Raw genomic sequence first — 13,997 nt, 5'->3', positions numbered from 1 at the left:
GCTAAGAGACAGAGACAATTTCACATCAGGTTGACTTTATTGAAGTGTCATTATTAATGTATGCTGTTGGTAGAAGATTCAATGTCTTTCCTGTTGGCCACTTTTCAGCAGTGAGACCCCAAAGAATTCTGAGGTCTCTAACCATGTTCTGAAGTCACTGGCTATGCATTTGTCCAGCAGGAATGGCAGGGGTCTCCAGGATCTCTGGGGCCTCTTCCAGTTTGTTCTGATTCAGCTCTTCATTCACCATGGAATGCTGGCTACAGAGCTTTGAGCCTCTGATTTTCTTAAAATTCTCTGAGGTGGGAGCTTTTTGAGAAGCTTTCTCGGTCAGCTTTGATCAAATGTGCTTATTTACCCTCACACTTACCCTGGTGACCTGGAGAAAACAAGAGAAGGAGCAAAGAATGACATTAATTTGGGGAAGAGGGTAGATATGGTTGGAACTGATGGCTTCAGCAGAAGGAATGTGACCAAGAGGGGGAATGTGAAAGACAAGGAAAGGGGAGAGTGTTTATGGGCAGTGTCATTGGGCAAGTTGAGCATGGGTGGGTTCACTCACCTTGACACTTCTTTGGACCTCAGTTGATAGGAGTTCTTCATCTTTTTGTCCTGGATAAGGAGTTGGCTGTTTCCTAATTGTGCTAGAGACTTTTGACTTCCCAGTCACCTTAGTCATTTAGTCTGTGTGTGTGTGTGTGTGTGTGTTAAGAAGTATGTATTATTTAACCAGTTTTCATAGCTGAATATGTATTATATAAAAACTTTACAGATTGTACAGTTTATATATAGTTCAAACTATGGAACAAAAAAGTAGGTCCCACAGATGGAAAAATACTGCACCAACCAATGCAAGTAAAGGCAGATTTACACTCTGTAAACACTCTGAGAAGCTGCGAGGTGGTCAGTTCTTAGAACCTTAAAAACTGTCCAACAGTAAGGCTTTGATTTTATTTCACTCTCCATACATTCCATATGATTGCAAGGTCAGAAGCCTACCAGGGGACAGGCTTCTGGAATCATCCCCACCCCTGGCAGTAATGCGGACGTCTAATGAGACAGGGCACTCTCAGACAGCATCCTATACTTGGTATATTGTGTAGACATGAAGGCAGAGACCTAGAACATGAAATGTCAATATAATATGGTAGTTTTCTTAAAAAGGAGTTTCTGCATTTAGTAGTGTGCCCAAAGAATTTTAAGTTATTAAATATGTTCTAAGTGAACCTAAAAAGTACACTTTAGAAGCATAAAAATACGTTTTATTTTTGGTGTAATACATCAATCATATCTGCAAATAGAAACCCAAAACTCTATATAAAGTAGTAGTTCTCACCCAACATCAAAAAACACTCATGTAGTTATTTTTCAAAAGGGTCAGAAAAGTTAATTATAAACCTGCTAAATTTAACTTATAACTTAAGATAGCATACTGAAGCTAGTCAGTGATTCACTAATTCTGCAAAACAAGCTTTCCCCTAGAGAGAGTGGTTTCTTCCTGTTAACTGTGCAAGAATCAAACATTTAAAAAGAGGGAACAATCAACTGATATCTCAGCATGGATCCCAGGCATATTTTCCTTCGGGGCTATGTCCATCAGTGGGTGTTTAACCAGAAGTACTCATCCTAAAAGATAAGTCTTCCATTTGATTTAGAACTTTTGATCACCGAGGCTTTGGACGTCTTAGAGATAAGGGAACATCTCAGATGTTTCCATATTTCGATTTGGGGTGGGGATATTGAGGCTCGCTAACACCTCTTTCTTTGCTTCAGAAGGAAGAAACAAGGGAAAACAAACATTCTTTCAGACTTTGCTGGCACTCGAACCAAGAAAACACACTTTTTTTTTCCTCGACATTACTAGCTGAAGATACAAAAATTAGAGCCTCAAAGAGCAGCCCAGAGCTCACCATCATACTTTACACTTGTGTGTATTAAGCGTAAAATAATGACATTTGGACAAAGGAATCTTGCCGTTATTTATTTTAAAGTTACAGGACTTAAAAACTCCGTAGCAACAAATAGCTTTGCTGTCTCAAGTCTTGCTTCCCAGCGGGAGCTCCGGGCGAGGCTGGCCCAAGCTGTGAGGTCTGGCCGGGTGTAGCCCAGTGAGGTTGGGCAGCCTGGCCATCAGAACTCGTCGATCATCCTCTGCAGGTACTTGAGCATGGAGTCCATGCCCTGCGCCGAGCCCCAGATCTTCAGCACCTCGCACTCCCACTCGTTGGCCTGCTCCAGTTCCAACCTCATGTTACAGCGCACAAGGACCTTGGATTCCTCCAGCACGACGCTGTTGCAAGAGGCGAGCTCCTTGATGCGAACCATGACTTCCTGGGTGAAGGTCCCAGGCCAGAACACCCGGGAGACCAGCCCTTTGCCGCACGCCTCCTGTGCCATTAGCTTGCGCCTGCAGAGCAGCATTTCGTTGGCAGATGCTCCTCCCATAATCCTGGGGAACATGGACGGTGGAACAGCCATCTGGACTCTGTCCGAAGGTGGTATAGGGCGTCTGGAACCATGCCTTTTCGTTGGCCCAGACCAGTTCACAAAGAGGCAGGATGGATGCTCCTAGCCCAACGGCCGGGCCATTCACGGCTAAGATAATAGGCTTCCTGAAGTGGATGAAGGTGTTCACGAAGCTTCTGATGGCCACTGCCATCCTGGCACTCTCCCTCTTGCGGTCGTCTGTCATGCACCTGATGAAGTGAATGAAGTCCAGGCCGCAGCAGAAGACGCTGCCCATGGCGCTGAGAAGCACCAGTTTGCTGCCTTTGGCCCCGGTCATGCTCAGTGTGCTCTGCAGCTCCTTCATGACCTCCGGGTTCAGCGAGTTGTTCTCGGACGACTTGGTGGACAGCAGGATGTGGGTGAAGCCATCCTGCTTCCAGGATATGATGTCCCGGTACTCATATATATACATAAACATATAGGCGTATATATACATATACATATACATACACATATACATACATACATACATATATATATATATATATATATAACTTTTATGTGTATATACATGTGTTAAATACTTTGGTCACCTCATGAGAAGAGTTGATTCATTGGAAAAGACCCTGATGCTGGGAGGGACTGGGGGCAGGAGTCCCCTTCTCGGGGATGACAGAGGATGAGATGGCTGGATGGCATCATGGACTTGATGGGCATGGGTTTGTGTAGACTCTAGGAGTTGGTATGGACAGGGAGGCTTGGAGTGCTGCAATTCATGGGGTTGCAAAGAGTCGGACATGACTGAGCAACTGAGCTGAATTGAACTGATGTATGTGTGTGTGTACTGCTTTCTCAGGTGGCATTAATGGTAAAGAACCTGCCTTCTCATACAGAAGTCATAAGGTCAACAGGTTCATTCTATAGATTGGGACCATCTCCTGGAGGAAGACATGGCAAAACACTCCTGTTTCCTGGCCTTTAGAATACCATGGACACACAATCCTGGTGGGCAACAGTCTGTGGGGGTGCAAAGGGTCAGACAGGAATGTAGTGACTGAATACACGAAATACCACTTTAACTGAATGCTAATATATTTAGCACACCTTTTCTTTCATACACAGCATTGACATTCTCAGGAAAAGAATTGGTATAACACAGCATTAAAAAATCTGGTTCTATATGTTTATTTATAAGCAATATGATTGTGAATTTAACCTCTTATTATTATTGTAATCAGATTTTCCAGTTTTTGAACTTGTTTTAATCACTATGATCTTCTAGAAATTTGACTGTTTTACATGGCTTAAGACTTCTGTTGGCATAAATACTTGTCCAAATTAGCTAACAGTCCATTTTATTTAGTATGATTTTATAGCAATGGCATCTTATTCATTCTCATTTCAGTAAATAAGTCTGCCCTCATTTTGCTTGTTCAGTTTACATAATATGTTCCATTTTTATTAATTTTCTTTATTGTTGATTTTTCTCTAGTCTTTCACTCTTTACACTATTTTATTGTCATATGAAGATTCATTGTTTTTCTGTTTCTCCTTACTGTGAGTATGGATTTTCTTTCTTTCTTTCTTTTTATATCCCAGTTTCTGAAGAAGACTTTAGTTTCTTCTCAAGATTACAGAGCTTTCTTTTTATGCAAATTTTATATATGGGCTCTGCTTTTGTTGTGAATGATGATCTGGGTATATTGTTGGGTTTTTTTTGTTTTTTTCATTCACCTCAGAGTATTTTATTATTTTCCCTCCCCTGTGACTTATTCCTTGACTCATTGGTCCCTTAGTAATTTGTTTAAAATTTTCCACACATTATAGTTGCTGTATTTTCCTCCCATTTTTTATTTCAATTTATCTTTCATAGATATCAGATAACATATTTGGTATGATATGAATTATTTAGTTTTGCTTTATGACCATTTAAACCCTGTTATTGAAAATATTCTGGATATTATTATGTGTGCAATTGAGAGGGATGTGGGTTTTTCTGTTTTTGGATGGAATCTTCTATTCATCTGTGATAAATCCAAATGGATTACATTTTCAGTTAGTTTATCCCTACCATCAGTGGTCTTATGTTAGCCAAAGGCTGAGAAAAAATTCAAACATTTTTAGTATTTGATTCAGGTACCTGGAACTCTTTAGTGAGGTGAGCATATCTCTATAATTCTTATAAAACTGAATATGTCCTTTTATCGTTAATATGAAACTATGATGAAATATATCATTAATATGAAACTATGATGAAATATATAATTACTACATATAATGATATTTGATTTCATTTGTTTCATGTTATTTTTACATAAAGTTTTTGTCTACCATTAGTATAGTCACTATGGCTTGTTATTGTTTATTGCTTGCATACAATTTTCCTTACAACCTGATTCAAGTTCATACAATTCGAAGATTTTTTTCTCCCCTGGAAAGTCAACACTTGCGCTATTTAAAAAATCCATTGCACCATCTCCCAATTCAGTTCCGTTCAGTTCAGCCGCTCAGTCGTGTCCGACTATTTGCGACCCCATGAACCGCAGAACGCCAAGCCTCCCTGTCCATCACGAACTCCCAGAGTTTACCCAAACTCATGTCCATTGAGTCGGTGAAGCCATCAAATCATCTCATCCTCTGTCGTCCCGTTCTCCTCCTGCCCTCAATCTTTCCCAGTGTCAGGGTCTTTTCAAACGAGTCAGCTCTTCGCATCAGGTGGCCAAAGTATTGGAGTTTCAGCTTCAGCATCAATCCTTCCAATGAACACTCAGGACTCTTCTTTAGGATGGACTGGTTGGATCTCCTTGCAGTTCAAGGAACTCTCAAGAGTCTTCTCCAACACCACAGTTCAAAAGCATCAATTTGTTGGCACTCAGCTTTCTTCACAGTCCAACTCTCACATCCATACATGGCCACCGGAAAAACCATAGCCTTGACTCGAAGACCGTCGCCAAGAAAGTAATGTCCCTGCTTTTTAATATGCTGTCTAGCTTGGTCATAACTTTCCTCCCAAGAAGTAATTGTCTTTTAATTTCATGGCTGCAATCACCATCTGCAGTGATTTTGGAGCCCAAAAATATAAAGGCAGCCACTGTTCCCACCGTTTCCTCATCTATCTGCCATGAAGTGATGGGAACAGATGCCGTGATCTTAGTTTTCCGAATGTCAAGCTTTAAGCCAACTTTTTCACTCTTCTCTTTCACTTTTATCAAGAGCCTCTTTAGTTCTTCTTCATTTTTCCATAAGAGTGGTGTCATCTGCATATCTGAGGTTATTGATACTTCTCCAGTCAATCTTAATTCCAGTTGTGCTTCTTCCAGTCCAGTATTTCTCATCGTATACTCTGCATATAATTTAAATAGGCAGGGTGAAAATATGAAACCTTGCTGCTGCTGTTGTAATTCGCTTTGGTCCTGTCCAACTCTGTGAGACCCCATAGACAGCAGCCCACCAGGCTCCCCATCCCTAGGATTCTCCAGGCAAGAACACTGGAGTGGGTTGCCATTTCCTTCTCCAGTTCGTGAAAGTGAAACCTGAAAGTTAAAGTGCATAGTCCTGCCCAGCTCTTCATGAACCCGTGGACTACAGCCTACCAGGCTCCTTCAACTAGGGATTTTCCAGGCAAGAGTACTGGAGCATACAGCCTTGACATACACCTTTTCCTATCTGGAACCAGTCTGTTGATCCATGTCCACTTCTAACTGTTGCTTCCTGACTTGCATGCAGGTTTCTTAAGAAGCAGGTCAGGTGGGCTGGCGTTCCCATCTCTTTCAGAATTTTCTGAAGTTAATTGTGATCTACACTCTCAAAGGCTTTGACATAATCAATAAAGCAGAAAAATATGTTTTTCTCAACTCTCTTGCTTTTTCAATGATCCAGCAAATGTTGTCAATTGGGTCTCTGGTTCCTTGGACTTTTCTAAAACCAGCTTGAACATCTGGAAGTTCACACTTTGCATGTTGCTGAAGCCTGGCTTGGAGAATTTTGAGCATTATTTTACTTGCATGTGAGTGAGGGCAATTGTGTGGTAGTTTGAACATCCTTTCGCATTGCCTTTCTTTGGGATTGGAATGAAAACTGACATGTTCCAGTCCTGTGGCCACTGCTGAATATTACAAATTTGCTGACATATTGAATGCAGCACTTCCACAGCATCATCCTTTAGGATTTGAAATAGCTCAACTGCAATTTCATCACCTCTACTAGCTTTGTTCAAAGTGATGTTAGTTACATATTTTGTCATATGATTTTTTTAATAAATGATAAACTCAGTGAAGAGTTCCAAGTCCAATAAGATCAAATTGTTTCTCAGCCTTTTGACAAACATGAAGTATAAAAACTACAAAACTCTTGCAAGAAGTATGGCCCAACATTAAATATCCAAGTATTGCTATAAGAACATAAGAAGACCACTGAGTGAAGCAAAAACATAAATTACAATATAAACCAAGTGGATTTAACACACATAGACAGAAAATTCCACCTGAAAAGAACCAAAGATTGCACATCCCTCCCAAGTTCACTTGGTAGTGTCTCTAGAACATTCTCAAGGATAGGGTTTATGTTAAAGCATAAAGGAAGTCTAATTACTTTAAATCATGTAAAATATGTTTTGTGACATCCAAGATATGTAATGCAAAATCAATAATGGTAGGAGAATTTGGAAGTTGTAATGTGTAGAAAATTAAACAATACATTCCTAAAGGACCAATAATTCAAAAAAAAAGTCTCAGGGGAATTTAAAATATACTCTGTGGTGAATGAAGATGAAAATGTAGTGCACCCAGGTCATCAAATACAGCAAATGCAGAACCCATATATATTTAAGCATTCATAAAACTAAGCTTTCCATAATGAGAATAAGCTAACGACATCTATAAAAACTGGGGAAAAAAATCTAACCTCATAGCAAGGAGAAAGAGGAAAACAATAAGCTTAATATGGAAACAAATTAATATAAATATTAACACGATAGATAAACATCAGCAAATAGAAATTAATTAATTTCTATTTAATAAATCAATTAAATTATAATTAATTTATAAATTAATAGAACACTTAATTTAGTGTTAATTAATTATAACAATTATTTAATAAAATGATAAGTGAATTATATTAATAAAATTTAATAAATTCATTAATAAATTAATAAAAATTGAAAATATGAGGTAATCAGAACAAGCAAAATAAGGTATATTTAGTTACTGAAGTGAAAATGTAAGATGCCTTTGTTTTTGCCCCTGAAATTCCAGTAAGCAAAGAGGATTGTTAACCACTTTCTACAGGTATTTATGCCTACATAAGTCTTAAACTATGTGAAACATTCAAATTGTTAGAATAACGGAGGGACTAAAATATTTTAAAAACTGGAAAATCTGAGTACACTCATACCTAAGAGGTTGAGTTAGTAATCATGTTGTCCATGAATAAAAACATAGAACCAAAGTCATAAAATGGTTGAATTAGTAAAAAAAAAAAAAAAAAAGAAAGTCCACAAATAAACACATACTCCCAGATACGTGTTTTTAAATGTATTTGTTTATATTGAAGGAAACTTGCTTGATAGAATTTTGCTGTTTTCTGTGGAACCTCAACATGAGTCAGTCATAGGTATATACCAGTTCAGTTCAGTCTCTCAATCTTGTCCAACTCTTTGCGACCCCAAGAAATGCACCACACCAGGCCTCCCTGTCCATCACCAACTCCCAGAGCTTACCCAAACTCATGTCCATTGAACTTGTCCAAACTCATGTCCAAATGAGTAAGCTCGTCGCATCAGAGGGCAAAGTATTGGAGTTTCAGCTTCAACATCAGTCCTTCCAGTGAACATCTGGGACTGATTTCCCTTAGGATGGACTGGTTGGGTTTCTTGCAGTCCAGGGGACTCTCAAGAGTCTTCTTCAATGCCACAGTTCAAAAACATCAATTCTTCAGCACTCAGGTTTCTTTATAGCCCGGCTCTCACATCCATACATGACTACTGGAAAAACCATTGCCTTGACTAGATGGGCTTTTGTTGACAAAGTAATTTCTCTGCTTTTTAATATACTGTCTAGGTTGGTCATAACTTTCCTTCCAAACAGTAAGTGTCTTTTAATTTCATTGCTGCAATCACTATCTGCAGTGATTTTTGAGCGCCCCCCCCCAAAAAAAAAGTCAGACACTGTTTCCACTCTTTCTCCATCTATTTATCATGAAGTGATAGGACATCCCTTTTGAAATGCCCCTCATCTCCCTCCCCATCCCACCCCTCTTGGTTCATACAGCATACCAGTTTCAGTTTCATGAAGCATAAAGCAAATTCCCATTGGCTATCTATCTGACATAGTCAGATAATAAGTTTCCATATTACTCTTTCCGTACATCTCACCTTCTCCTTCCGTCTACCCAAGTCCATGAATCTATTGTTTCTGTTTCTCTACTGTTTCACTGCAAATGATTACTTTGGTACCATTTTTCTAGATGCCGTATACATGTGTTAGAATATGGTATTTATATTTCCCTTTCTGACAAACCTCACTGAGTATGATAGGTTCTAGGTTCACCCACCTCATTAAAACTGACTCAAATCTGTTCCTTTTTATAGCTTAGTAATATTCCATTGTGTATATATATCACAGCATCTTTTCTTTATCCATTCATTTGTTGATGGACATCTCGGCTTCTTCCCTGTTCTAGCTGTTGTACACAGTGCTGCAATGAACAATGGGAAATGTGTGTCTGTTTCAAATTTGATTTCCTCAGGGATATGTCCAGGAGTGGGATTGCTGGTCATATGGTGGTTTTATTCCTAGTTTTAAAGAAAGTTCCTTACTATCGTCCATAAGGGCTGTGTCAATTTGCAATCTCACTAACAGTGTAAGTGTGTTCCCTTTTCTACACTCACTTTCCAGCATTTAGTGTTTATATGCTTCTAGATGAGGTTCATTCTGATCTAAGTGAGGTGAAGTTTCTTTGTAGTTTTGATCAGTGCGTCTTTAATAATGAGCTATGCCAAAGCCTTTGAGTGTTTGGATCACAATAAACTGTTGAAAATTCTGAAAGAGAAGGGAATACCAGACCACCTGACCTGTTTCTTGAGAAACTGTATGCAGGTCGGGAATCAACAGTTAGAACCGGACATGGACTTACAGGCTGGTTCCAAATAAGAAAAGGAGAACATTGAGGCTGTATATTGTCACCCTGCTTATTTAACTTATATGCAGAGTACATCATGAGAAATGTTGGACTGGATGAAGCTCAATCTGGAATCAAGATTGCTGGGAGAAATATCAATAACCTTAGATATGCATATGACACCATCTTTACGGCAGAAAGTGAAGAAGAAATAAAGAGTTTCTTGATGAAAGTGAACGAGGAGAGTTAAAAGGTTGGCAAAAAGCTTGACATTCAGAAAACTAATATCATGGCTTCAGGTCCCATCATTTCATGGTAAAAAGTTGGAATGGTGGAAACAAATAGTGGAAACAGTGGCTGACTATTTTTGTGGGCTCTAAAAGCACTGCAGATGGTGATTGCAGCCATGAAATTAAGAGATGTTTACTCCTTGGAAGGACACTCTTGGCCAAAATAGAAAACATATAAAAAAGCAGAGGCATTACTTTGTCAAAAAAGGTATGTCTAGTCAAGCTATAGCTTTTCCGTTGATCATGTATGGATGTGAGAGTTGGACTATAAAGGAAGCTGAGTGCTGAAGAATTGATGCTTCTGAACTGTGGTGTTGGAGAAGACTCTTTTGAGTCCCTTGGACTGCAAGGAGATCCAACCAATCCATCCTAAGGGAGACTGGCCCTGGGTGTTCATTAGAAGGACTGATGTTGAAGCTGAAACTCCAATACTTTGGCCACCTGATGTGAAGAGCTGACTCATTTGAAAAGACCCTGATGCTGGGAAAGATTGAGGGCAGGACGAGAAGGGGACGGCAGAGGATGAGATGGATGGATGGCTTCACTGACTCGATGGACATGGATTTGAGTGGACTCTGGTAGTTGGTTATGAACAGGGAGGCCTGGCTTGCTGTGGTCCATGGGGTCACAAAGAGTCGGACATGACTGAGCGACTGAACTCAACTGATCACCTTATTTTTAAGATTACGGGTCACCTTTTGTGGATGTGATCGAATTCCAGTTGAGCCATTCCAAATCCTGAAAGATGCTGCTGTGAAAGTGCTGCACTCAATATGCCAGCAAATTTGGAAAATGCAGCAGTGGCCAAAGGACTGGAAAAGCTCAGTTTCCATTCCAATCCCTAAGAAAGGCAATGCCAAAGAATGATCAAACTACCACACAATTGCACTCATCTCACACGCTAGTAAAGTAATGCTCAAAATTCTCCAAGCAAGGCTTCAGAGTACATGACTGAGAACTTCCAGATGTTCAAGCTGGTTTTAGAAAAGGCCAAGGAACCAGAGATCAAATTGCCAATATCCGCTGGATCATTGAAAAAGCAAGAGAGTTCATTGAAAAAGCAAGAGAGTTCCAGAAACACATCTATTTCTGCTTTATTGACTACGCCAAAGCCTTCAACTGTGTGGATCACAATAAACTATGGAAAATTCTGAAAGAGATGGGAATACCAGACCACCTGACCTGTCTCTTGAGAAACCTGTATGCAGGTCAGGAAGCAACAGTTAGAACTGGACATGCAACAACAGACCAGTTCCAAATAGGAAAAGGAGTATGTCAAGTCTGTATATGGTCACCTTGCTTATTTAAATTATATGCAGAATACATCATGAGAAACGCTTGGCTGGAAGAAGCACAAGCTGGAATCAAGATTGTTTGGAAAGATATCAATAACCTCGGATATGCAGATGACACCACCATTATGGCAGAGAGTGAAGAGGAATTAAAAGGCCTCTTGATGAAAGTGAAAGAGGAGAGTGAAAATGTTGGCTTAAAGCTCAACATTCAGAAAACTAAGATTATGGCATCTCCTCATGGGAAATAGATGGGGAGACAGTGGAAACAGTGTCAGACTTCATTTTTTTTTTGGGGGGGGGTCCAAAATCACTGAGGATGGTGAGTGCAGCCATGAAGTTAAAAGATGCTTACTCCTTGGAAGGAAATTTATGACCAACCTAGATAGCATATTAAAAAGCAGTGACATTACTTGGCCCACAAAGCTCTGTCTAGTCAAGGCTATGGTTTTTCCAGTGGTCATGAATGGATGTGAGAGTTGGACTGTGAAGAAAGCTGGGCACCGAAAAATTGCTGCTTTTGAACTGTTGTGTTGGAGAAGACTCTTGAGAGTCCCTTGCACTGCACGGAGATCCAACTAGTCCATCCTAAAGGAGATCAGTCCTGGGTGTTCATTGGAAGGACTGATGCTGAAGCTGAAACTCCAATACTTTGGCCACCCCCTGCAAAAAGGTGACTCATTGGAAAAGACCCTGATGCTGGGAGGGGTTGGGGGCAGGAGGAGAAGGTGGTGGCAGAGGATGAGATGGCTGGATGGCATCACCGACTCGATGGGCATGAGTTTGAGTAAATTCCAGGAGTTGTTGATGGACAGGAAGGGCTGGCATGCTGCGATTCATGGGGTCACAAAGAGTCAGACAAGACTGAGTGACTGAACTGAACTGAACTGTCTTACTGTCCGTATTCTGAATTCTTTTTCAGGAAGACTCCCTATCACCTCTTCATTTGTTTCGTCTGGTGATTTTCTATCATGTAACTTCACCTACTGTGAATGTCTCTACCTTTTTCATTTTCCTTAGATTGCTGGGTTTAGGGTCCCCATTCTACAGGCTGGGGGGTTATAGCTGCATTTTTCTGTGGAACCTGCCCTTTGTGAATGGGGTTGGAGCAATGACTTGTCAATATTTAATGCTTTGCTCAACTTGTGTCTGTGCTCTGGAGGGTGAATCTGTATCTCTTTTCTCTGGAGTGCAATGATGTATCTAGCAATGCATTTCTGAGTGTCTGTGGGATTGATATGGTCTTGGGCAGCTCATTTTGTGGTATTCGTTGCTGTTTTCCTCTTTTGCTGGAAAATAGGTGAGGATTGTCTTTCACTGAACTTGCTGGCTTTAGTGTGGAGCTTGATTTCTGTGTAGGCATGGATACTTTGGGGTGTGCACTTCTCCTTCAAAGTTCCCTGGTGTCAGGAGGTTGACAATTATTCAAGATTCTGGAATTGACTTGCTGGCCTCTGACTTTCAGTTCGTCTATTACAGTATCATCAAGAATTCTGCATGCATACAGAACAAAATGAAACCCAAGATTAATGGTGAGACAAATCTCCATAGCCAGAAAGAACCAAAAGTATTCACCGAAATTAGTAGAGCAGAGATAAGGGAGGAGACAGTGGTGTCTGAGAGGAGAAAAGGGAGAATAAATGTGGGATACACCAATCAACTCAGGAATAAAAGCCATAAGTGAAAACAGACCCTAAAGGTTATATTCCTAAGGTTATATTATTGATAACAAATTTTAAAAACAAAGATTATGAACCTAAAACAGAGGATGGACTCCCTTAAACACTTTAAAAAATGGAAACCACAGATTTTCTCTACCTTCTATATATATATAGTTTAATAATAAGTTTGCATAATTTTTTTGTAGAAAGGTAATAGCTCAGTTCATTTCAATTCTGTCATTCAGTCATGTCCAACTCATTATGACCCTATGGACCGCAGTAAGCCAGGCCTCCCTGTCCGTTACCCACTCTTGGAACTTACTCAAACTCATGTCCATTGAGTTGGTGATGCCATCCAACCATCTCATTATCTGTCGTCCCCTTGTCCTCTTGTCTTCAATCTTTCCCAGCATCAGGGTCTTTTCACATGAGTCAGCTCTTTGCATCACATGGCCAAAATAAAGAAATGAATGTTAAGGGAATAATAATCAACAAAATGTTTTAAAAACTATAATAGGCATAATTATAAACAGAGGTCTAGATATTTGAGTTATTTGCTTTGTTGTGTCAGTTCAGTGTCAGATACTCTTTTGTTCCAGCTTCTGCTTGTCATGAGTGGCTATGATTGTCCCTCAATTGAACAATCTCTGTGTCAGCTGCTGAGTTTTAATCTGTTTCACCTGTCACTTCTGGGCATTTTGCCCTTCTTTACTTAATTTTACTTTCTCTGTTTGCAAGTCCTTTCTGTGTTGAGTTTCTACCCTGAGATGAGGGGGCGGCTGCCAGTTATTTGGGCTCACTTGCTCAGTGGTGCGTGGTGAGAATGGGAACATTGAAAACAAATGTCACTGAGATATCTGTGGATGTTTGAAGTGGATGGACCACAGTGGGCTTGCCATTTCCAAAGGTGACATGTGGTTTCTTGGTCCACCCTGCTCAGGTACCTCGTGGTTCTGCAAGGCCACTACCCCAAGTGAGCCCTGCATTTCATGCACTTTCCAGGTCTAAGCAACTCAGATTCTCAGGTTCTCTGCAAGGGAACTGACCTTGCTTGTCTATGTGCTTTGCCCCTGCCAAGGTCCACGAGGCTTAGGTGACTGGCTGGCGAGCAAGGGCTGTCCCAGATGGGCCATGTATCTTACACACCTGTTTGGCCCCAGACTCTCTCTTTGTTGGCTGTGTCAAAAGGG

At 40.3% G+C, this 13,997-nt stretch overlaps 1 pseudogene; it reads right to left on the bottom strand.

Moving 5' to 3' along the window:
- Positions 1–2,130: 2,130 nt before the first annotated feature.
- LOC122436440 lies at positions 2,131–12,323 on the bottom strand (annotated as a pseudogene).
- Between the last annotated feature and the right edge of the window lie 1,674 nt (positions 12,324–13,997).

This window comes from Cervus canadensis, chromosome Y (assembly GCF_019320065.1).
Source record: "Cervus canadensis isolate Bull #8, Minnesota chromosome Y, ASM1932006v1, whole genome shotgun sequence".
Classification (NCBI taxonomy): domain Eukaryota; kingdom Metazoa; phylum Chordata; class Mammalia; order Artiodactyla; family Cervidae; genus Cervus; species Cervus canadensis.
The sequence above is the reverse complement of the archived record's forward strand: the minus strand, read 5'-3'. Positions and strand labels throughout refer to the sequence as shown.